Genomic DNA, 24404 nt, shown 5'->3' with positions numbered 1-24404 from the left:
AGCTAGATCTCGTGAATAATTGTGTTTGTTGTGCTTCAACAGCAGGCACATTTTCACCTGGCCCACGCCCTCAGCCTCTGCGTGCACTGACAACAGCATGTCCATTTATTCGTCCCTTTCCAGCTCTCCTTGCGCATTTTAGATTATGTATGCAGCTAAGAGCAGTATTAATAAGGACTAGAATAAAATAGATGTAGCCCTGATAAGGACTGTTGGTTTTTTGGTTTCTGCACTAAGGCCTGAAATGCATTACTAGCCTACTTCCAGCAGCTAGCCCTACACTACATAGTACAGCTAACAGCGGTATTGAATAGAATAGATGTAGGCCTTATAAGGAAAGACTGTTTTTGGTTTCTGCGCCAAGGCCTGAAATGCACTACTAGCTCTTCTCCAGCAGCTTGTCCTACACTAAATAATACAGCTAACAATGGTATTGAATAGAATAGATGTAGCGCTGAAAAGATTTTTTTTTTCTGCAGCAACAACTGTAATGCACTACTATCCCTTCTCCAGCAGCTATCTATCCCTACACTAAATAGTGCAGCTAACACCAGTATTGAATAGAATAGATGTAGCCCTGAAAAGGACTATTTAGTTACAAGTTTTTCACCAGCAAGGCTTGTAACTAGTGTTGAGCCACCCCCGTAGTGTTCGAGTTCGGTTCGGTTCGTCGAACACCCGTGTGTTCGCCGAACTGTTCGTCGAACACCTTCGAACACCGTTAAAACCAATGGCAGGCAAACAAAAACACATAGAAACACATAGAAAACACCTTCAAAGGTGTCCAAAAGCTGACAAACTGCTCAGAAGACACAACTAACACATGGAAAAGTGACAAGTACATATAGTCATGCGAAAAGAAAAGAGGTGGAGGAGTAAAAGGAGGGGGAGACACAGATATAGGCATGTCATGCCCTTCTAAAATCCAAAAAGTGAGAAGCCGACACGTTCAGTCCGCTCCTGCCCGTGCCACCTCCGTGTCGCCGGGTTTGTGCCAGAGCCGCGGTGAACCCTGACGGCCAGCCCCCCTCTCCCAATACTGGTGCCTGTCCGCTGGTGGGTCGAGCGAGCCCCCCTGTGGTGAAGGCAGCTCTAAGCTTTTTAATTTAAATTGTCTCTCTAATTTGAATGAATACACTTTAAATCCATTTACAAGGATCTATTGGAGGGCAAGTCTCATGCCAGCAGCCGCGTAATTCCAGCTCCAGTAGCGTCCACTAAAGCTGCTGCAGTTAAAAAGCTTTTATAAGGATCGAGCTCGGCTGTCCACCGCAAGGCATCCTACTGCCAGTCCCAGCCCCTATGCCTTGGGGTGCCTCCTGATGCTCTTCACTGAGTATCCCGTGGTCCCGAAGCATTTCCTTTGAAAAAATTAAGTGTCCAAACTACAGGTGGTGTAGCTTGCTTAACAGCCGGGATAATCCGCTGACTTGCAGACACTGCTACTAGGCACAAAGTATTTCCTGGGCTAGATGCAGTTAAAAATTTGTAATTAGATACTCTCGTTGGATGCTGAGAAAGCATTCCATAGAGTCTCCTGGCACGCCATATATGATTCTCTTAAAAAGCTTGGGGTAGGGGTCTAGGGGACCCTTTTATAGCCAAAATCACGGCCCTGTATCACAATACGTCACCTAGGCTGAAGATAAATGGAACTGTAGCACCCCGAGGGCTCGGTTGCTACAGAGGTATTGCACCTCACCCAGAGGTGTGATATCTCACTCTCAGGTAAGGATGGAGTGTGGATCAGGACCCGACACCTGCATGCATTACACCACATTGCCGTGGGGCAGGGTGACCAATATGCCTCTGAGATGGGCACGACAGTCCCTGTCCCTGGCTGGAGTGGGGGGAGGGAACACTGAGGAAGGGGAACCCTGTAGTGCAGGAGCAGGGAGGAAGCAGTTCCTGGGTGCATTGAGAAGGGAGTATAAAAGGTGGGCACCATCTTAGTTCAGTGCAAAGAAGTCTGAGCAGAAGTGGCAGGGAGCAGGGGCTCTGCATGAGCTCTGCTCCGGAGGCGGGCCTAGTAACAGAGGCCCAGGCCTGGAAGAGGGAGAAGGAAGGAAGAGGAGCGGAGAAGGCTCCAGGAACGAGGAATGAAGGGATCCCAGGGGTGCGGACGGGCGAGTCACCACCGCACGCCCGAATCCACCTGCGTGGAGGGGTCAGGCCAAAGGGGAAGACAAGTCCCCGAAACTAGTGGAGGCAGGAAACGACCCTCAGCTAGAAACCGGAGGCTGTGACATTTTATGTGGCGCAGCCCCTCGCTACACCCGCTAGGAAGGCACCACATAGGGTCAGGGAAACTGGCGCCAAGTTTACCAAGAGGAGGCCCGAGGCAGCCGGACAGAAGGGTTGGTAAGAAAGGCCAGACAAAGGACACACAAAGGGGGTCCTGTGAAGCGCTCCAAAGTTATCTGGGAGTTGTCTGAGCCCCTCACCTGGTGAGCACAGTACGACGTGGGCAGCCGTTACCTGCAGACGTGGTCTGGATAATAAGAACTGTGAGTAAAGGCCCTGGACTGCATCACTGACTCCGTGTCGTTACTGCTGCTGCCCTGCACCATCACCCCCATCCTCCGCATACACTGCAATAAGGCTATACTCCTCCCGTGGGGAGTTATGCTACGCTCTGCTGCACCCACAACACCAGCCTCAGCGGTCTGCCCTGCAGCGGCGGTTCACTCTGCCCGCAATCCACGGGTGGCGTAGTCGGACATTTAAACATCAAAACCACATAAATAGTTCCGCCACTGGTTTGACCACCCAGAGCCACGGAACCGGGTCGCCGCCACGAAGACTACAACCACCAGCATCCACCAAAAAGGGTCCGGCTCCGGGTGTCCCAAGGCCCAGGGGGTGCATCAGAACATTTTCATCACCTTTCACAATCACCAATGGGACAAGGCAGGGATGTCCTCTGTCCCCTCTCTTATACATCCTAGTGACGGAGCACCTGCTCTCATCAATTCGCCATAACCCCAATATTAGGTGGATTGAGGTGGGAGGCACCGAGTACAAGTGCTCTCTATTTGCTGATGATGTCCTAGTATATATCACTCAATCACATATATCCATCCATGCTGTTATGGCTGAAATAGATCACTTTGTTACATGGTCAAATTTTAAAATCAATGCAGCGAAGTCTGAGGCCCTCGATGTCTCCCTCCCCAAATCCATATAGGATTCCATCCAGTCCAACTTTCCCTTTGCCTGGCCCTCACAGGGTATCAAATACTTAGGAATTCCTATTCATAGAGACCTCTCCCATCTATGTTATCTTAATTTTGGGCCCTTTATTGAACAAGTCCATACAGACCACGGTTGGCAAGTTAGAACTGTAAGATTCACTACGTGAACCACTGATGTTTTGTGGAAAAGCACATGTACACTGTGTTCCAAATTATTATGCAAAAAGTGTTTAGGAGTGATAAGGGAAGAATTTGTTTGTTTGTCAGTTAAACTCATTGATGGTGATGTGTGTCAGGGCTCTTTATATCACTGTAAGCAATTGCAGACACCTGTGCTAATTAGTTTGGTAGGTGTGTCCAATGAAAGGCAAGACTACTTAAGAAGGCTGTCTCACATTATTAAGCAGCCTACATTTTCTGCCAAAATGGGAAAGAAAAAGGATGTGTCGGCTGCTGAGAAGCAACAAATTGTGGAGTGTTTAGGTCAAGGCATGACTACAATCAACATTGTGCGATGATCAGGATGAAGTGTCTTGGCAATCAAGAAGTATGTAGCTGATTCACAGTACACACGTGTGCGTGCTGATAAGGGCAAATTGAGGACTCTTTCCTACAGGCAATTACGTCAGGTTAAAAGAGCAGCGGCAAAAAAGCCTTGTCATAGCAGCAGACAAGTTTTTGAAGCTGCTGGTGCCTCCAACGTCCCCCGAACAACAAGATGCAGGGTCCTTCAGAGGTTTGCAGCTGTGCATACGCCATCCTGTCGACCTCCTCTATCCACTTCACACAAGCAGAAACGGCTCCAGTGGGCCAAACATTACATGAAGACTGATTTCAAAACTGTTTTGTTCACGGATGAGTGCCGTGCAGCGCTCGATGGTCCAGATGGATGGAGTGGAGGATGGCTGGTTGATGGACACCCCACGCAAACACGGCTACAGCGCCAACAAGGAGGAGGTGGAGTAATGTTTTGGGCTGGAATCATGGGGAGAGAGATTGTCGGCCCCTTTAGGATCCCTGAAGGCGCTAAAGATGAACTCCATAATGTATGTGGATTTTCTCAAACAGCACTTCCTGCCATGGTTCAAGAAGAAGAACCGTGTATTTCACAGCAAGATCATTTTTTTGCATGATAATGCACCATCTCATGCTGCACATAAAACATCTGCATCTCTGGCTGATATGGGCATAAAAGGGGACAAACTTATGGTGTGACCCCCATGCTCCCCTGACCTCTACCCCATTCAGAACCTCTGGAGCATCATCAAAAGGAGTGTCTATTATGGCAGGAGGCAGTTCACATCTAAGCAACAGCTCTGGGAGGGTATTCTGTCCTCATGCAAAACAATTGAAGCAGAAACCATCCAAAACCTGACAAATTCAATGGACGAGAGAGTTCAGAAGCTCCTTTCGAACAAGGGGTCCTATGTGAAAATGTAACATCACCTAGAATAAAGTTTTGAGTTGAAAACTGTTTGATTTCAGTTTCTAATAACCTGCTAATGCTTATAATTTCAAAAATGACCATTTTTTTGGTCTTTATTAAAATGAAAAGGTTGATCGAAAAGTTTGGGTGATCTAAGAGTGTGGCAACCCAGTAGTCATGATTACTTCGAATTCTGACAATATGAGGGTCATGTTGCAGGTAGTGCAGCAAGAAGGCACTTATGTGTCTTGCGCATCTCGGAGCCCCAAAATTATTTTCCGGGCTAGATGCAGCTAAAAATTATTATTAATTTTAAATCTGGTGGAGCTTAGTATAGATGGCCTAATAGGATCAGTGCTGCACACTGCTACAAAGCCCAAATTATTTTCCAGTCAAGATACAGATAAACATGATTAGTAATTTTAAATCTGGTGGAGCTTATTATAGATGGCCTAATAGAATCAGTTCTGCACACTGCTACAAAGCCCAAATTATTTTCCAGCCAAGATACAGATAAACATGATTAGTAATTTGAAAGCTTAAAACGGTTGGTAGGGTGATTTTAACCAATCATCAAGCTTTTACTCTCCCCAGGATGACACAGGGGTAGAAAAGTCGTTTCGGATCCATGATTTGTTCATCTTTATGAACGTGAGTCTGTCTACATTATCAGTGGAGAGCCGCGTGCGCTTATCTGTCAGCACACCACCAGCAGCGCTGAACACACGTTCAGACAGAACGCTGGCTGCGGGGCATGACAAGATCTCCAATGCGTAAGTGGCTAGCTCCGGCCATTTATCCAGATTGGAAGCCCAAAAAGAGCAAGGGTCCAGTGACACAGTCATGGCTTCAATGTTTACTTGGAGATACTCCTGTACCATCGTCTCTAGGCGTTGACTATGTGTCAGACTTCTTGTCTCCTGTGGCCTTGCAAAGGATGGGCTAAAAAAGTGGTGAAATGATTCCGCAAAATTGATGTTACCAGCAGATACTGTGGTTCTGTTACGGTTTGAGTGCTGAACACTTGACGGTCCCACGGTTGGCAAGTTGGAACTGTGAGATTCACTACGTGCACCACTGGTGTTTTGTGGAAAAGCACATGTAAGATTCTGCAACAGTCTCTGCTGATACTCCTGCATGCGTGCATCCCTTTCTATGGCAGGAATAATTTCTGCAAATTTACTTTTGTACCGGGGATCTAACAGTGTGGCAACCCAGTAGTCAGGATTATTTCTAATTCTCACAATTCGAGGGTCATGTTGCAGGTAGTGCAGCAAGAAGGCACTCATGTGTGTTGCGCATCCAGGAGCACCAAGTCCCTGTTGTGTTGGTGGCGAGGTAACAATCATGCTTCCTTCCTCTGTCCTCTCCCCCCAACCTCGCACAACAGAAATGTGATCAAGGTCTCCCTCATCTGATGAGTCTTCCATCAGTTCGTCCTCCACTTCTTCCTGGGCTCCTGCACCTTCCTCACTAGTTTGGCTGCTACCATGTGCCCTGGTAAAACCATCTCCCCCACCCTCACATGCCTGCCGCCTTGGTGCTGCCGACCGTCTGGACCTTGCAGATGTTAGCCCTTCCGCATACAACTCCTCCTCCTCTACTTCCTCCACCTCCTCTTGTGCCACCACCTGACTCCGAATTCTGTTTAACATGTGCTCCAGCATGTAAATCACCGGAATAGTCATGCTGATAATGGCATCGTCAGCACTAAACATCTTCGTCGCCATTTCAAAACTGTGCAGAAGGGTGCATAGGTCCCTGATCTGAGACCACTCCTCCAGCGTGATTTGCCCCACCTCTGGATCTCGTTGGCCCAGGCTATACGTCAGAACGTATTGCACCAGGGCTTGTCGGTGCTGCCACAGTCGCTGCAACATGTGCAGAGTTGAATTCCACCGGGTAGGCACATCGCATTTTAGCCGGTGAAGTGGCAGGCCCAACGACTTCTGTAGAGATGTAAGTCGCTGAGCTGCGGGATGCGAACGGCGGAAGTGAGCACACAGCGACCGTGCCCTCTGCAGAAGGCCATCTAGTCTGGGATAATGGGCTAAAAATTGCTGGACAACCAGGTTCAACACGTGAGCCATACAAGGCACGTGTGTGACATTTCCCCGGCGAAGGGCCGCACCCAGGTTTGCAGCATTGTCGCACACGGCCTTCCCTGGTTTCAGGTCCAGTGGAGACAACCATTCATGAAATTGGTTCTCCAGAGCTGACCACAACTCCTCAGCTGTGTGACTCACATTTCCCAGACATTTCAAAGTAAAAACCGCCTGATGACGTTGAGCCCTACTGCCAGCATAGTAAGGAGGTGTGCAGGATCCCTTCTGCGCAGTTAGAAAGCTTGTGGCATGACCAGACAGGCTTTGGGTGCAGGTGGAAGATCGAGAGGAGGTTGAGGAGGCAGAAGCAGTGGAGGAACTTTGACATAAAGAGGATTGACGCACAACTCGTGGGGACGGCAAGACTTGGACAGCAGCCCCTTGTCCTGCTGTCACCATAGTTACCCAGTGCCCAGTCAGCGACATGTAACGCCCCTGTCCATGCCTACTCGTCCAAGTGTCTGTGGTGAAATGCACCCTGTCACACACAGAGTTTCTCAAAGAAGCAGTGATGTTGTGTGCGACATGCTGGTGGAGCGCAGGCACACCTTTCTTTGAGAAGTAGTGCTGACTGGGCATCTGGTACTGGGGCACTGCGACGGACATAAGGTCTCGAAAATCCTCTGTGTCCACCAGGTGGAAAGGCAGCATTTCTGTAGCCAAGAGCTTGCAGATGGTGAAATTCAACCTCTTAGCTTTCTCATGGCTAGGAGGAAATGGTCTTTTACTTGTCCACATCTGAGGGACCGAGGGCTGGCTATTGTGCTTAGACGGGGTTGATAAGGGTGTCCCCGGCAAACTGCCGGTCTGTGAGGAAGATGCAGGCGGACATGTTAGGTTGCCTTGATCCAAAGGTGGTGCTATCGATGTCGGACAGCGCTCAACACCAGCTGGTGTTACCACCTCCAAAGAAAATGATGACCTGCCAATCACGCTGGCTGTTGCGGGTAAAGAGGTGGCAGGTCTGCGCCCCAAAACAGGTGTGACTGCTGTCCCCCCAGTCACAGAGGATGAAGAGGCCGCGGATGCACAAGATATGGCAGACGGTGGTTGGTCCGGCCGGCTCGGCCGCATTGTAGCACACTGAGCTTCCCACTTGAACTTATGCTTCATGTCCATGTGCCGGTTCATGCATGAAGTACTCAAACTATGTATTTTTTGGCCTCTACTTAGCTTTTGCTGACAAATGTTACAGATAACACGAGTTGGGTCATCTTTATCGATCTGAAAAAATGCCCAGGCTATGCAAGGCTTAGCACCCATGCGACCTGAAGAGCCACCACGACTTGTGGTGAGAGGCAGAGTTGTGTTTGAGGATGCAGTTGTGGACGTGCTTCCAGTACTACGTCTCTGTCCAAGAAGGCGCAACCTGACCTCGTCACTAGCATCTTCCTCCACCTCCTCTGCTGACCTCATCTCTTGGCTGACTGTGGGTTGACAGTAAGTGGGATCTCCAACCTCATCATCATCACCCTGTGCGTTATCACACCCGTCGTCCTGAGAGCCAACCTGTTCCTGCCCTGACAAAAAACTAAAGTTGTCGCTCCAATCAGGTATTTGAGTCTCATCATCGTCTTCCTCATCGTCTCCACCAACAGGAGTTACTTTTGGGAATGAGGGTCTACATTATGGTCAGAACCTTCTGCGTCTGGTCCTGGATCGGACTCATAAAGATTCTGGCCATCAGTGCAGATCATTTCCTCGTCTGGATTCACAGAAGCGCTGGAATCGACCTCTGATTCCCAGGCTATAGTATGAGTAAACAGCTCTGCAGACTCAACCATCTGTTCTACCTCATACTCAGACGGGCAGCTGGAGATTTGGGAGCTGTGAGGAAGCAAGTGCGATTGGGGTGACACCTTTGAGGACTGGAGTATTTGTGATGTTGAAGTTGATGTGGAGGAGAGCCCACTTAAAGGAGCACTTGATATCCGTTGAAGCACCTGCTGTTTTTGTGCCTCATCTGGAATTTGTAGCGATTGGCGTGGCCGTAAGAAAGGGATCTTATCACATTGTCCGCTAAAAGAAGTAGACATTTTAGTTTGGCTGGAAGATGGTCTTTCTTCTGCAGATGTTACTGTTGCTTTAACACCTACCCCACGGACACAACCTTTTTTCCCCTTCCCAACACGCCTATTCCCCTTTCCACCAGCAGCAGGCCTTTTTCCACTCATTTTGGTGGTTAACTAATTCACAACTCTGGAGTTGTTTGCACAAAAAAACAATGGATGGGAACCGAGCAGAGCTGAGTGGCCAAACTGTGGTATTAGGCCAAAACTATTGGCTGGGTTAGATGCAGAAAAAAATTGTATTCAGTTTGCAACCTGATGGAGGTCAGTATAGATGGACTAATAGAACAAGTCATACACACAGCTAGAAGCCCAAATATTTTTTCAGAGGTAGATGCAGAAAAAAAATATATTCAGTTTGCAACCTGATGGAGGTCAGTATAGATGGACTAATAGAGAAAGTCCCATACACTGCTAGAAGGCCAAATATTTTTTCAGAGCTAGATGCAGACAAAAAAATATTTTTAATTTGTAACCTGATGGAGGTCAGTATAGATGGACTAATAGAGAAAGTCCCACACACTGCTAGAAGGCCAAATATTTTTTCAGAGCTAGATGCAGATATAAATTATTTTTAATTTGCAACCTGATGGAGGTCAGTATAGATGGACTAATAGAGAAAGTCCCACACACTGCTAGAAGGCCAAATATTTTTTCAGAGCTAGATGCAGAAAAAAATTATATTCAGTTTGCAACCTGATGGAGGTCAGTATAGATGGACTAATAGAACAAGTCCCACACACAGCTAGAAGGCCAAATATTTTTTCAGAGGTAGATGCAGATAAAAATTATTTTTAGTTTGCAGCCTGATGGAGGTCAGTATAGATGGACTAATAGAGAAAGTCCCACACACTGCTAGAAGGCCAAATATTTTTTCAGAGCTAGGTGCAGACAAAAAATGATTTTGAATTTGCAACCTGATGGAGGTCAGTATAGATGGACAAATAGAGAAAGTCCCACACACTGCTAGAAGGCCAAATATTTTTTCAGAGCTAGATGCAGATAAAAATTATTTTTAATTTGCAACCTGATGGAGGTCAGTATAGATGGACTAATAGAGAAAGTCCCACACACTGCTAGAAGGCCAAATATTTTTTCAGAGCTAGATGCAGAAAAAAATTATATTCAGTTTGCAACCTGATGGAGGTCAGTATAGATGGACTAATAGAGAAAGTCCCACACACTGCTAGAAGGCCAAATATTTTTTCAGAGCTAGATGCAGAAAAAAATTATATTCAGTTTGCAACCTGATGGAGGTCAATATAGATGGACTAATAGAACAAGTCCCACACACAGCTAGAAGGCCAAATATTTTTTCAGAGGTAGATGCAGATAAAAATTATTTTTAATTTGCAGCCTGATGGAGGTCAGTATAGATGGACTAATAGAGAAAGTCCCACACACTGCTAGAAGGCCAAACATTTTTTCAGAGCTAGATGCAGACAAAAAATGATTTTGAATTTGCAACCTGATGGAGGTCAGTATAGATGGACTAATAGAGAAAGTCCCACACACTGCTAGAAGGCCAAATATTTTTTCAGAGCTAGATGCAGACAAAAAAATATTTTTAATTTGCAACCTGATGGAGGTCAGTATAGATGGACTAATAGAGAAAGTCCCACACACTGCTAGAAGGCCAAATATTTTTTCAGAGCTAGATGCAGATAAAAATTATTTTTAATTTGCAACCTGATGGAGGTCAGTATAGATGGACTAATAGAGAAAGTCCCACACACTGCTAGAAGGCCAAATATTTTTTCAGAGCTAGATGCAGAAAAAAATTATATTCAGTTTGCAACCTGATGGAGGTCAGTATAGATGGACTAATAGAGAAAGTCCCACACACTGCTAGAAGGCCAAATATTTTTTCAGAGCTAGATGCAGATAAAAATTATTTTTAATTTGCAACCTGATGGAGGTCAGTATAGATGGACTAATAGAGAAAGTCCCACACACTGCTAGAAGGCCAAATATTTTTTCAGAGCTAGATGCAGAAAAAAATTATATTCAGTTTGCAACCTGATGGAGGTCAGTATAGATGGACTAATAGAGAAAGTCCCACACACTGCTAGAAGGCCAAATATTTTTTCAGAGCTAGATGCAGACAAAAAAATATTTTTAATTTGCAACCTGATGGAGGTCAGTATAGATGGACTAATAGAGAAAGTCCCACACACTGCTAGAAGGCCAAATATTTTTTCAGAGCTAGATGCAGATAAAAATTATTTTTAATTTGCAACCTGATGGAGGTCAGTATAGATGGACTAATAGAGAAAGTCCCACACACTGCTAGAAGGCCAAATATTTTTTCAGAGCTAGATGCAGAAAAAAATTATATTCAGTTTGCAACCTGATGGAGGTCAGTATAGATGGACTAATAGAGAAAGTCCCACACACTGCTAGAAGGCCAAATATTTTTTCAGAGCTAGATGCAGATAAAAATTATTTTTAATTTGCAACCTGATGGAGGTCAGTATAGATGGACTAATAGAGAAAGTCCCACACACTGCTAGAAGGCCAAATATTTTTTCAGAGCTAGATGCAGAAAAAAATTATATTCAGTTTGCAACCTGATGGAGGTCAGTATAGATGGACTAATAGAGAAAGTCCCACACACTGCTAGAAGGCCAAATATTTTTTCAGAGCTAGATGCAGAAAAAAATTATATTCAGTTTGCAACCTGATGGAGGTCAGTATAGATGGACTAATAGAATAAGTCCCACACAAATCTAGAAGGCCAAATATTTTTTCAGAGGTAGATGCAGATAAAAATTATTTTTAATTTGCAGCCTGATGGAGGTCAGTATAGATGGACTAATAGAGAAAGTCCCACACACTGCTAGAAGGCCAAATATTTTTTCAGAGCTAGATGCAGACAAAAAATGATTTTGAATTTGCAACCTGATGGAGGTCAGTATAGATGGACTAATAGAGAAAGTCCCACACACTGCTAGAAGGCCAAATATTTTTTCAGAGCTAGATGCAGACAAAAAATTATTTTTAATTTGCAACCTGATGGAGGTCAGTATAGATGGACTAATAGAGAAAGTCCCACACACTGCTAGAAGGCCAAATATTTTTTCAGAGCTAGATGCAGAAAAAAATTATATTCAGTTTGCAACCTGATGGAGGTCAGTATAGATGGACTAATAGAGAAAGTCCCACACACTGCTAGAAGGCCAAATATTTTTTCAGAGCTAGATGCAGATAAAAATTATTTTTAATTTGCAACCTGATGGAGGTCAGTATAGATGGACTAATAGAGAAAGTCCCACACACTGCTAGAAGGCCAAATATTTTTTCAGAGCTAGATGCAGAAAAAAATTATATTCAGTTTGCAACCTGATGGAGGTCAGTATAGATGGACTAATAGAGAAAGTCCCACACACTGCTAGAAGGCCAAATATTTTTTCAGAGCTAGATGCAGAAAAAAATTATATTCAGTTTGCAACCTGATGGAGGTCAGTATAGATGGACTAATAGAATAAGTCCCACACAAATCTAGAAGGCCAAATATTTTTTCAGAGGTAGATGCAGATAAAAATTATTTTTAATTTGCAGCCTGATGGAGGTCAGTATAGATGGACTAATAGAGAAAGTCCCACACACTGCTAGAAGGCCAAATATTTTTTCAGAGCTAGATGCAGACAAAAAATGATTTTGAATTTGCAACCTGATGGAGGTCAGTATAGATGGACTAATAGAGAAAGTCCCACACACTGCTAGAAGGCCAAATATTTTTTCAGAGCTAGATGCAGACAAAAAATTATTTTTAATTTGCAACCTGATGGAGGTCAGTATAGATGGACTAATAGAGAAAGTCCCACACACTGCTAGAAGGCCAAATATTTTTTCAGAGCTAGATGCAGATAAAAATTATTTTTAATTTGCAACCTGATGGAGGTCAGTATAGATGGACTAATAGAGAAAGTCCCACACACTGCTAGAAGGCCAAATATTTTTTCAGAGCTAGATGCAGAAAAAAATTATATTCAGTTTGCAACCTGATGGAGGTCAGTATAGATGGACTAATAGAACAAGTCCCACACACAGCTAGAAGCCCAAATATTTTTTCAGAGGTAGATGCATAAAAAAATTATATTCAGTTTGCAACCTGATGGAGGTCTGTATAGATGGATTAATAGAACAAGTCCCACACACAGCTAGAAGCCCAATATTTTTTCAGAGGTAGATGCAGAAAAAAAATATATTCAGTTTGCAACCTGATGGAGGTCAGTATAGATGGACTAATAGAGAAAGTCCCACACACTGCTAGAAGGCCAAATATTTTTTCAGAGCTAGATGCAGACAAAAAAATATTTTTAATTTGCAACCTGATGGAGGTCAGTATAGATGGACTAATAGAGAAAGTCCCACACACTGCTAGAAGGCCAAATATTTTTTCAGAGCTAGATGCAGAAAAAAATTATATTCAGTTTGCAACCTGATGGAGGTCAGTATAGATGGACTAATAGAACAAGTCCCACACACAGCTAGAAGCCCAAATATTTTTTCAGAGGTAGATGCAGAAAAAAATTATATTCAGTTTGCAACCTGATGGAGGTCTGTATAGATGGATTAATAGAACAAGTCCCACACACAGCTAGAAGCCCAAATATTTTTTCAGAGGTAGATGCAGAAAAAAATGATATTCAGTTTGAAACCTGATGGAGGTCTGTATAGATGGATTAATAGAACAAGTCCCACACACAGCTAGAAGCCCAATATTTTTTCAGAGGTAGATGCAGAAAAAAAATATATTCAGTTTGCAACCTGATGGAGGTCAGTATAGATGGACTAATAGAGAAAGTCCCACACACTGCTAGAAGGCCAAATATTTTTTCAGAGCTAGATGCAGACAAAAAATTATTTTTAATTTGCAACCTGATGGAGGTCAGTATAGATGGACTAATAGAGAAAGTCCCACACACTGCTAGAAGGCCAAATATTTTTTCAGAGCTAGATGCAGATATAAATTATTTTTAATTTGCAACCTGATGGAGGTCAGTATAGATGGACTAATAGAGAAAGTCCCACACACTGCTAGAAGGCCAAATATTTTTTCAGAGCTAGATGCAGAAAAAAATTATATTCAGTTTGCAACCTGATGGAGGTCAGTATAGATGGACTAATAGAACAAGTCCCACACACAGCTAGAAGCCCAAATATTTTTTCATAGGTAGATGCAGAAAAAAATTATATTCAGTTTGCAACCTGATGGAGGTCTGTATAGATGGATTAATAGAACAAGTCCCACACACAGCTAGAAGCCCAATATTTTTTCAGAGGTAGATGCAGAAAAAAAATATATTCAGTTTGCAACCTGATGGAGGTCAGTATAGATGGACTAATAGAGAAAGTCCCACACACTGCTAGAAGGCCAAATATTTTTTCAGAGCTAGATGCAGAAAAAAATTATATTCAGTTTGCAACCTGATGGAGGTCAGTATAGATGGACTAATAGAACAAGTCCCACACACAGCTAGAAGGCCAAATATTTTTTCAGAGCTAGATGCAGAAAAAAATTATATTCAGTTTGCAACCTGATGGAGGTCAGTATAGATGGACTAATAGAGAAAGTCCCACACACTGCTAGAAGGCCAAATATTTTTTCAGAGCTAGATGCAGACAAAAAAATATTTTTAATTTGCAACCTGATGGAGGTCAGTATAGATGGACTAATAGAGAAAGTCCCACACACTGCTAGAAGGCCAAATATTTTTTCAGAGCTAGATGCAGATAAAAATTATTTTTAATTTGCAACCTGATGGAGGTCAGTATAGATGGACTAATAGAGAAAGTCCCACACACTGCTAGAAGGCCAAATATTTTTTCAGAGCTAGATGCAGAAAAAAATTATATTCAGTTTGCAACCTGATGGAGGTCAGTATAGATGGACTAATAGAGAAAGTCCCACACACTGCTAGAAGGCCAAATATTTTTTCAGAGCTAGATGCAGATAAAAATTATTTTTAATTTGCAACCTGATGGAGGTCAGTATAGATGGACTAATAGAGAAAGTCCCACACACTGCTAGAAGGCCAAATATTTTTTCAGAGCTAGATGCAGAAAAAAATTATATTCAGTTTGCAACCTGATGGAGGTCAGTATAGATGGACTAATAGAGAAAGTCCCACACACTGCTAGAAGGCCAAATATTTTTTCAGAGCTAGATGCAGAAAAAAATTATATTCAGTTTGCAATCTGATGGAGGTCAGTATAGATGGACTAATAGAATAAGTCCCACACAAATCTAGAAGGCCAAATATTTTTTCAGAGGTAGATGCAGATAAAAATTATTTTTAATTTGCAGCCTGATGGAGGTCAGTATAGATGGACTAATAGAGAAAGTCCCACACACTGCTAGAAGGCCAAATATTTTTTCAGAGCTAGATGCAGACAAAAAATGATTTTGAATTTGCAACCTGATGGAGGTCAGTATAGATGGACTAATAGAGAAAGTCCCACACACTGCTAGAAGGCCAAATATTTTTTCAGAGCTAGATGCAGACAAAAAATTATTTTTAATTTGCAACCTGATGGAGGTCAGTATAGATGGACTAATAGAGAAAGTCCCACACACTGCTAGAAGGCCAAATATTTTTTCAGAGCTAGATGCAGATAAAAATTATTTTTAATTTGCAACCTGATGGAGGTCAGTATAGATGGACTAATAGAGAAAGTCCCACACACTGCTAGAAGGCCAAATATTTTTTCAGAGCTAGATGCAGAAAAAAATTATATTCAGTTTGCAACCTGATGGAGGTCAGTATAGATGGACTAATAGAACAAGTCCCACACACAGCTAGAAGCCCAAATATTTTTTCAGAGGTAGATGCATAAAAAAATTATATTCAGTTTGCAACCTGATGGAGGTCTGTATAGATGGATTAATAGAACAAGTCCCACACACAGCTAAAAGCCCAATATTTTTTCAGAGGTAGATGCAGAAAAAAAATATATTCAGTTTGCAACCTGATGGAGGTCAGTATAGATGGACTAATAGAGAAAGTCCCACACACTGCTAGAAGGCCAAATATTTTTTCAGAGCTAGATGCAGACAAAAAAATATTTTTAATTTGCAGCCTGATGGAGGTCAGTATAGATGGACTAATAGAGAAAGTCCCACACACTGCTAGAAGGCCAAATATTTTTTCAGAGCTAGATGCAGAAAAAAATTATATTCAGTTTGCAACCTGATGGAGGTCAGTATAGATGGACTAATAGAACAAGTCCCACACACAGCTAGAAGCCCAAATATTTTTTCAGAGGTAGATGCAGAAAAAAATTATATTCAGTTTGCAACCTGATGGAGGTCTGTATAAATGGATTAATAGAACAAGTCCCACACACAGCTAGAAGCCCAAATATTTTTTCAGAGGTAGATGCAGAAAAAAATGATATTCAGTTTGAAACCTGATGGAGGTCTGTATAGATGGATGAATAGAACAAGTCCCACACACAGCTAGAAGCCCAATATTTTTTCAGAGGTAGATGTAGAAAAAAAATATATTCAGTTTGCAACCTGATGGAGGTCAGTATAGATGGACAAATAGAGAAAGTCCCACACACTGCTAGAAGGCCAAATATTTTTTCAGAGCTAGATGCAGATATAAATTATTTTTAATTTGCAACCTGATGGAGTTCAGTATAGATGGACTAATAGAGAAAGTCCCACACACTGCTAGAAGGCCAAATATTTTTTCAGAGCTAGATGCAGATAAAAATTATATTCAGTTTGCAACCTGATGGAGGTCAGTATAGATGGATTAATAGAACAAGTCCCACACACAGCTAGAAGCCCAAATATTTTTTCAGAGGTAGATGCAGAAAAAAATGATATTCAGTTTGAAACCTGATGGAGGTCTGTATAGATGGATGAATAGAACAAGTCCCACACACAGCTAGAAGCCCAATATTTTTTCAGAGGTAGATGCAGAAAAAAAATATATTCAGTTTGCAACCTGATGGAGGTCAGTATAGATGGACTAATAGAGAAAGTCCCACACACTGCTAGAAGGCCAAATATTTTTTCAGAGCTAGATGCAGATATAAATTATTTTTAATTTGCAACCTGATGGAGGTCAGTATAGATGGACTAATAGAGAAAGTCCCACACACTGCTAGAAGGCCAAATATTTTTTCAGAGCTAGATGCAGAAAAAAATTATATTCAGTTTGCAACCTGATGGAGGTCAGTATAGATGGACTAATAGAACAAGTCCCACACACAGCTAGAAGCCCAAATATTTTTTCATAGGTAGATGCAGAAAAAAATTATATTCAGTTTGCAACCTGATGGAGGTCTGTATAGATGGATTAATAGAACAAGTCCCACACACAGCTAGAAGCCCAATATTTTTTCAGAGGTAGATGCAGAAAAAAAATATATTCAGTTTGCAACCTGATGGAGGTCAGTATAGATGGACTAATAGAGAAAGTCCCACACACTGCTAGAAGGCCAAATATTTTTTCAGAGCTAGATGCAGAAAAAAATTATATTCAGTTTGCAACCTGATGGAGGTCAGTATAGATGGACTAATAGAACAAGTCCCACACACAGCTAGAAGGCCAAATATTTTTTCAGAGGTAGATGCAGATAAAAATTATTTTTAATTTGCAGCCTGATGGAGGTCAGTATAGATGGACTAATAGAGAAAGTCCCACACACTGCTAGAAGGCCAAATATTTTTTCAGAGCTAGATGCAGACAAAAAATTATTTTGAATTTGCAACCTGATGGAGGTCAGTATAGATGGACTAATAGAGAAAGTCCCACACACTGCTAGAAGGCCAAATATTTTTTCAGCGCTAGATGCAGACAAAAAATTATTTTTAATTTGCAACCTGATGGAGGTCAGTATAGATGGACTAATAGAGAAAGTCCCACACACTGCTAGAAGGCCAAGTATTTTTTCAGAGCTAGATGCAGATAAAAATTATTTTTAATTTGCAACCTGATGGAGGTCAGTATAGATGGACTAATAGAGAAAGTCCCACACACTGCTAGAAGGCCAAATATTTTTTCAGAGCTAGATGCAGAAAAAAATTATATTCAGTTTGCAACCTGATGGAGGTCAGTATAGATGGACTAATAGAACAAGTCCCACACACAGCTAGAAGGCCAAATATTTTTTCAGAGGTAGATGCAGATAAAAATTATTTTTAATTTGCAGCCTGATGGAGGTCAGTATAGATGGACTAATAGAGAAAGTCCCACACACTGCTAGAAGGCCAAATATTTTTTCAGAGCTAGATGCAGACAAAAAATTATTTTGAATTTGCAACCTGATGGAGGTCAGTATAGATGGACTAATAGAGAAAGTCCCACACAATGCTAGAAGGCCAAATATTTTTTCAGCGCTAGATGCAGACAAAAAATTATTTTTAATTTGCAACCTGATGGAGGTCAGTATAGATGGACTAATAGAGAAAGTCCCACACACTGCTAGAAGGCCAAATATTTTTTCAGAGCTAGATGCAGATAAAAATTATTTTTAATTTGCAACCTGATGGAGGTCAGTATAGATGGACTAATAGAGAAAGTCCCACACACAGCTAGAAGCCCAAATATTTTTTCAGAGGTAGATGCAGATAAAAATTATTTTTAATTTGCAACCTGATGGAGGTCAGTATAGATGGACTAATATAGAAAGTCCCACACACTGCTAGAAGGCCAAATATTTTTTCAGAGCTAGATGCAGATAAAAATTATTTTTAATTTGCAACCTGATGGAGGTCAGTATAGATGGACTAATAGAGAAAGTCCCACACACTGCTAGAAGGCCAAATATTTGTTCAGAGCTAGATGCAGAAAAATATTATATTCAGTTTGCAACCTGATGGAGGTCAGTATAGATGGACTAATAGAACAAGTCCCACACACAGCTAGAAGCCCAAATATTTTTCAGAGGTAGATGCAGATAAAAATTATTTTTAATTTGCAACCTGATGGAGGTCAGTATAGATGGACTAATAGAGAAAGTCCCACACACTGCTAGAAGGCCAAATATTTTTTCAGAGCTAGATGCAGACAAAAAATTATTTTGAATTTGCAGCGTGATGGAGGTCAGTATAGATGGACTAATAGAACAAGTCCCACACACTGCTAGAAGGCCAAATATTTTTTCAGAGCTAGATGCAGAAAAAAATTATATTCAGTTTGCAACCTGATGGAGGTCAGTATAGATGGACTAATAGAACAAATCCCACACACTGCTAGAAGCCCAAATATTTTTTCAGAGCTAGATGCAGAAAAAAATTATATTCAATTTGCAACCTGATGGAGGTCAGTATAGATGGACTAATAGAATGATGCTATGCCCAAAAGATTTTTCTTCACTAGGTGCAGTAAAAAAATTGGTATTCTATACACAGGTGGTATATCTTGCAACACAGATAGGCTACTCCACTGACTAACACACTCTGGAATAGGCCAAAAAGGATTAGCTTTGCTAGATTCAGCCAAATGCTGTGAAAAAAACTTGCACAGCACTGGCACAGACCTGCCTGGCAAAAACTGATAGGAACTGATGTAACCTAGTCCTGAAAAGGACTGCAATTACAATTAGTCTTTACTCCCACAATCTATCTATTTAAGAGCACAGACCTGCCTGATAAAAGTCGTAGGAAATGCTGTAACCTAGTCCTTAAAAGGACTGCAATCACAACTATTCCCTACTCCCAAGCTATCTGTAGATTTGTGCGAAAATTGGCTTGAAATTAACAAGGTATAGCGCACACAGCAACAGCGGTGCCGTCTAACACGCAGCTGCAGCAGTGAGAAAATGGTGGCGACGGGGAAAATGGCTTGGTCTTATAGGGCAAGGACATGTGACATACACTGCCAATGACACATGCCCTTGCTTGTGTGAAAAAAAGCACTTCGCTCCGTGTGTGCGCTGCTGATAGGCTGACAGACTGCACCTTCCCACTGCAAATGCGGGAAAGAGAAAAAAAAATGGAGATCTTCATTATTCCTGCAGAGATCCATCCCCTGCCCCTCCCCCCACGCCGCTGTACACTCAAACTGCGTATTAACATTAATTTTCATCATTACTGAGAAAAAATCCAGTTATGATTTTGGTGCACGAACAGTTATCGAACATAATCTCGAACAGCCGAATTTTTCTCAAATCGTTCGTGTTCGCCGAACAGCTCGAATACCGCCCAAAACAGCTCGAATTTGAGATTGGCGAACAGTTCGAGTCGAACAACTCTTTTACTGCACCTAGTGAAGTAAATTCTTTTGGGCATAGCATCATTCTATTACTCCATCTATACTGACCTCCATCAGGTTTCAAATTGAATATAATTTTTTTCTGCATCTAGCTCTGAAAAAATATTGGGCTTCTAGCTGTGTGTGGGATTTGTTGTATTAGTCCATCTATACTGACCTCCATCAGGTTGCAAACTGAATATATTTTTTTCTGCATCTACCTCTGAAAAAATATTGGGCTTCTAGCTGTGTGTGGGACTTGTTCTATTAATCCATCTATACAGACCTCCATCAGGTTGCAAACTGAATATATTTTTTTCTGCATCTACCTCTGAAAAAATATTGGGCTTCTAGCTGTGTGTGGGACTTGTTGTATTAGTCCATCTATACTGACCTCCATCAGGTTGCAAACTGAATATATTTTTTTCTGCATCTACCTCTGAAAAAATATTGGGCTTCTAGCTGTGTGTGGGACTTGTTCTATTAATCCATCTATACAGACCTCCATCAGGTTGCAAACTGAATATATTTTTTTCTGCATCTACCTCTGAAAAAATATTGGGCTTCTAGCTGTGTGTGGGACTTGTTCTATTAATCCATCTATACAGACCTCCATCAGGTTGCAAACTGAATATATTTTTTTCTGCATCTACCTCTGAAAAAATATTGGGCTTCTAGCTGTGTGTGGGACTTGTTCTATTAATCCATCTATACAGACCTCCATCAGGTTGCAAACTGAATATATTTTTTTCTGCATCTACCTCTGAAAAAATATTGGGCTTCTAGCTGTGTGTGGGACTTGTTCTATTAATCCATCTATACAGACCTCCATCAGGTTGCAAACTGAATATATTTTTTTCTGCATCTACCTCTGAAAAAATATTGGGCTTCTAGCTGTGTGTGGGACTTGTTCTATTAATCCATCTATACAGACCTCCATCAGGTTGCAAACTGAATATATTTTTTTCTGCATCTACCTCTGAAAAAATATTGGGCTTCTAGCTGTGTGTGGGACTTGTTGTATTAGTCCATCTATACTGACCTCCATCAGGTTGCAAACTGAATATATTTTTTTCTGCATCTACCTCTGAAAAAATATTGGGCTTCTAGCTGTGTGTGGGACTTGTTCTATTAATCCATCTATACAGACCTCCATCAGGTTGCAAACTGAATAAAATTTTTTCTGCATCTACCTCTGAAAAAATATTGGGCTTCTAGCTGTGTGTGGGACTTGTTGTATTAGTCCATCTATACTGACCTCCATCAGGTTGCAAACTGAATATATTTTTTTCTGCATCTACCTCTGAAAAAATATTGGGCTTCTAGCTGTGTGTGGGACTTGTTCTATTAATCCATCTATACAGACCTCCATCAGGTTGCAAACTGAATATATTTTTTTCTGCATCTAGCTCTGAAAAAATATTTGGCCTTCTAGCAGTGTGTGGGACTTTCTCTATTAGTCCATCTATACTGACCTCCATCAGGTTGCAAATTGAATATAATTTTTTTCTGCATCTAACCCAGCCAATAGTTTTGGCCTAATACCACAGTTTGGCCACTCAGCTCTGCTCGGTTCCCATCCATTGTTTTTTTGTGCAAACAACTCCAGAGTTGTGAATTAGTTAACCACCAAAATGAGTGGAAAAAGGCCTGCTGCTGGTGGAAAGGGGAATAGGCGTGTTGGGAAGGGGAAAAAAGGTTGTGTCCGTGGGGTAGGTGTTAAAGCAACAGTAACATCTGCAGAAGAAAGACCATCTTCCAGCCAAACTAAAATGTCTACTTCTTTTAGCGGACAATGTGATAAGATCCCTTTCTTACGGCCACGTCAATCGCTACAAATTCCAGATGAGGCACAAAAACAGCAGGTGCTTCAACGGATATCAAGTGCTCCTTTAAGTGGGCTCTCCTCCACATCAACTTCAACATTACAAATACTCCAGTCCTCAAAGGTGTCACCCCAATCGCACTTGCTTCCTCACAGCTCCCAAATCTCCAGCTGCCCGTCTGAGTATGAGGTAGAACAGATGGTTGAGTCTGCAGAGCTGTTTACTCATACTATAGCCTGGGAATCAGAGGTCGACTCCAGCGCTTCTGTGAATCCAGACGAGGAAATGATCTGCACTGATGCCCAGAATCTTTATGAGTCGGATCCAGGACCAGACGCAGAAGGTTCTGACCATAATGTAGACCCTCATTCCCAAACTGTAACTCCTGTTGGTGGAGACAATGAGGAAGACGATGATAAGACTCAAATACCTGATTGGAGCGACAACTTTAGTTTTTTGTCAGGGCAGGAACAGGTTGGCTCTGAGGACGACGGGTGTGATAACGCACAGGGTGATGATGATGAGGTTGGAGATCCCACTTACTGTCAACCCACAGTCAGCCAAGAGATGAGGTCAGCAGAGGAGGTGGAGGAAGATGCTAGTGACGACGAGGACAGGTTGCGCCTTCCTGGACAGAGACGTAGTACTCGAAGCACGTCAACAACTGCATCCTCAAACACAAATCTGCCTCTCACCACAAGTCGTGGTGGCTCTTCAGGTCGCATGGGTGCTAAGCCTTGCATAGCCTGGGCATTTTTTCAGATCGATAAAGATGACCCAACTCGTGTTATCTGTAACATTTGTCAGCAAAAGCTAAGTAGAGGCCAAAAAATACATAGTTTGAGTACTTCATGCATGAACCGGCACATGGACATGAAGCATAAGTTGCAGTGGGAAGCTCAGTGTGCTACAATGCGGCCTAGCCGGCCGGGCCAACCACCGTCTGCCATATCTTGTGCATCCGCGGCCTCTTCATCCTCTGTGACTGGGGGGACAGCAGTCACACCTGTTTTGAGGCGCAGACCTGCCACCTCTTTACCCGCAACAGCCAGCGTGATTGGCAGGTCATCATTTTCTTTGGAGGTGGTAACACCAGCTGGTGTTGAGCGCTGTCCGACATCGATAGCACCACCTTTGGATCAAGGCAACCTAACATGTCCGCCTGCATCTTCCTCACAGACCGGCAGTTTGCCGGGGACACCCTTATCAACCCCGTCTAAGCACAATAGCCAGCCCTCGGTCCCTCAGATGTGGACAAGTAAAAGACCATTTCCTCCTAGCCATGAGAAAGCTAAGAGGTTGAATTTCACCATCTGCAAGTTCTTGGCTACAGAAATGCTGCCTTTCCGCCTGGTGGACACAGAGGATTTTCGAGACCTTATGTCCGTCGCAGTGCCCCAGTACCAGATGCCCAGTCGGCACTACTTCTCAAAGAACAGTGTGCCTGCGCTCCACCTGCATGTCGCACACAACATCACCGCTTCTTTGAGAAACTCTGTGTGTGACAGGGTGCATTTCACCACAGACACTTGGACGAGTAGGCATGGACAGGGGCGTTACACTGACTGGGCACTGGGTAACTATGGTGACAGCAGGACAAGGGGCTGCTGTCCAAGTCTTGCCGTCCCCACGAGTTGTGCGTCAATCCTCTTTATGTCAAAGTTCCTCCACTGCTTCTGCCTCCTCAACCTCCTCTCGGTCTTCCACCTGCACCCAAAGCCTGTCTGGTCATGCCACAAGCTTTCTAACTGCGCAGAAGGGATCCTGCACACCTCCTTACTATGCTGGCAGTAGGGCTCAACGTCATCAGGCGGTTTTTACATTGAAATGTCTGGGAAATGTGAGTCACACAGCTGAGGAGTTGTGGTCAGCTCTGGAGAACCAATTTCATGAATGGTTGTCTCCACTGGACCTGAAACCAGGGAAGGCCGTGTGCGACAATGCTGCAAACCTGGGTGCGGCCCTTCGCCGGGGCAATGTCACACACGTGCCTTGTATGGCTCACGTGTTGAACCTGGTTGTCCAGCAATTTTTAGCCCACTATCCCAGACTAGATGGCCTTCTGCAGAGGGCACGGTCGCTGTGTGCTCACTTCCGCCGTTCGCATCCCGCAGCTCAGCGACTTACATCTCTACAGAAGTCGTTGGGCCTGCCACTTCACCGGCTAAAATACGATGTGCCTACCCGGTGGAATTCAACTCTGCACATGTTGCAGCGACTGTGGCAGCACCGGCAAGCCCTGGTGCAATACGTTCTGACGTATAGCCTGGGCCAACGAGATCCAGAGGTGGGGCAAATCACGCTGGAGGAGTGGTCTCAGATCAGGGACCTATGCACCCTTCTGCACAGTTTTGAAATGGCGACGAAGATGTTTAGTGCTGACGATGCCATTATCAGCATGACTATTCCGGTGATTTACATGCTGGAGCACATGTTAAACAGAATTCGGAGTCAGGTGGTGGCACAAGAGGAGGTGGAGGAAGTAGAGGAGGAGGAGTTGTATGCGGAAGGGCTAACATCTGCAAGGTCCAGACGGTCGGCAGCACCAAGGCGGCAGGCATGTGAGGG

The sequence above is a fragment of the Phyllobates terribilis genome, unplaced genomic scaffold (assembly GCF_046119375.1).
Source record: "Phyllobates terribilis strain yellow unplaced genomic scaffold, ASM4611937v1 Scaffold_1__5_contigs__length_1240528914, whole genome shotgun sequence".
NCBI lineage: Eukaryota > Metazoa > Chordata > Amphibia > Anura > Dendrobatidae > Phyllobates > Phyllobates terribilis.
Note: the sequence above shows the minus strand (reverse complement) of the source record.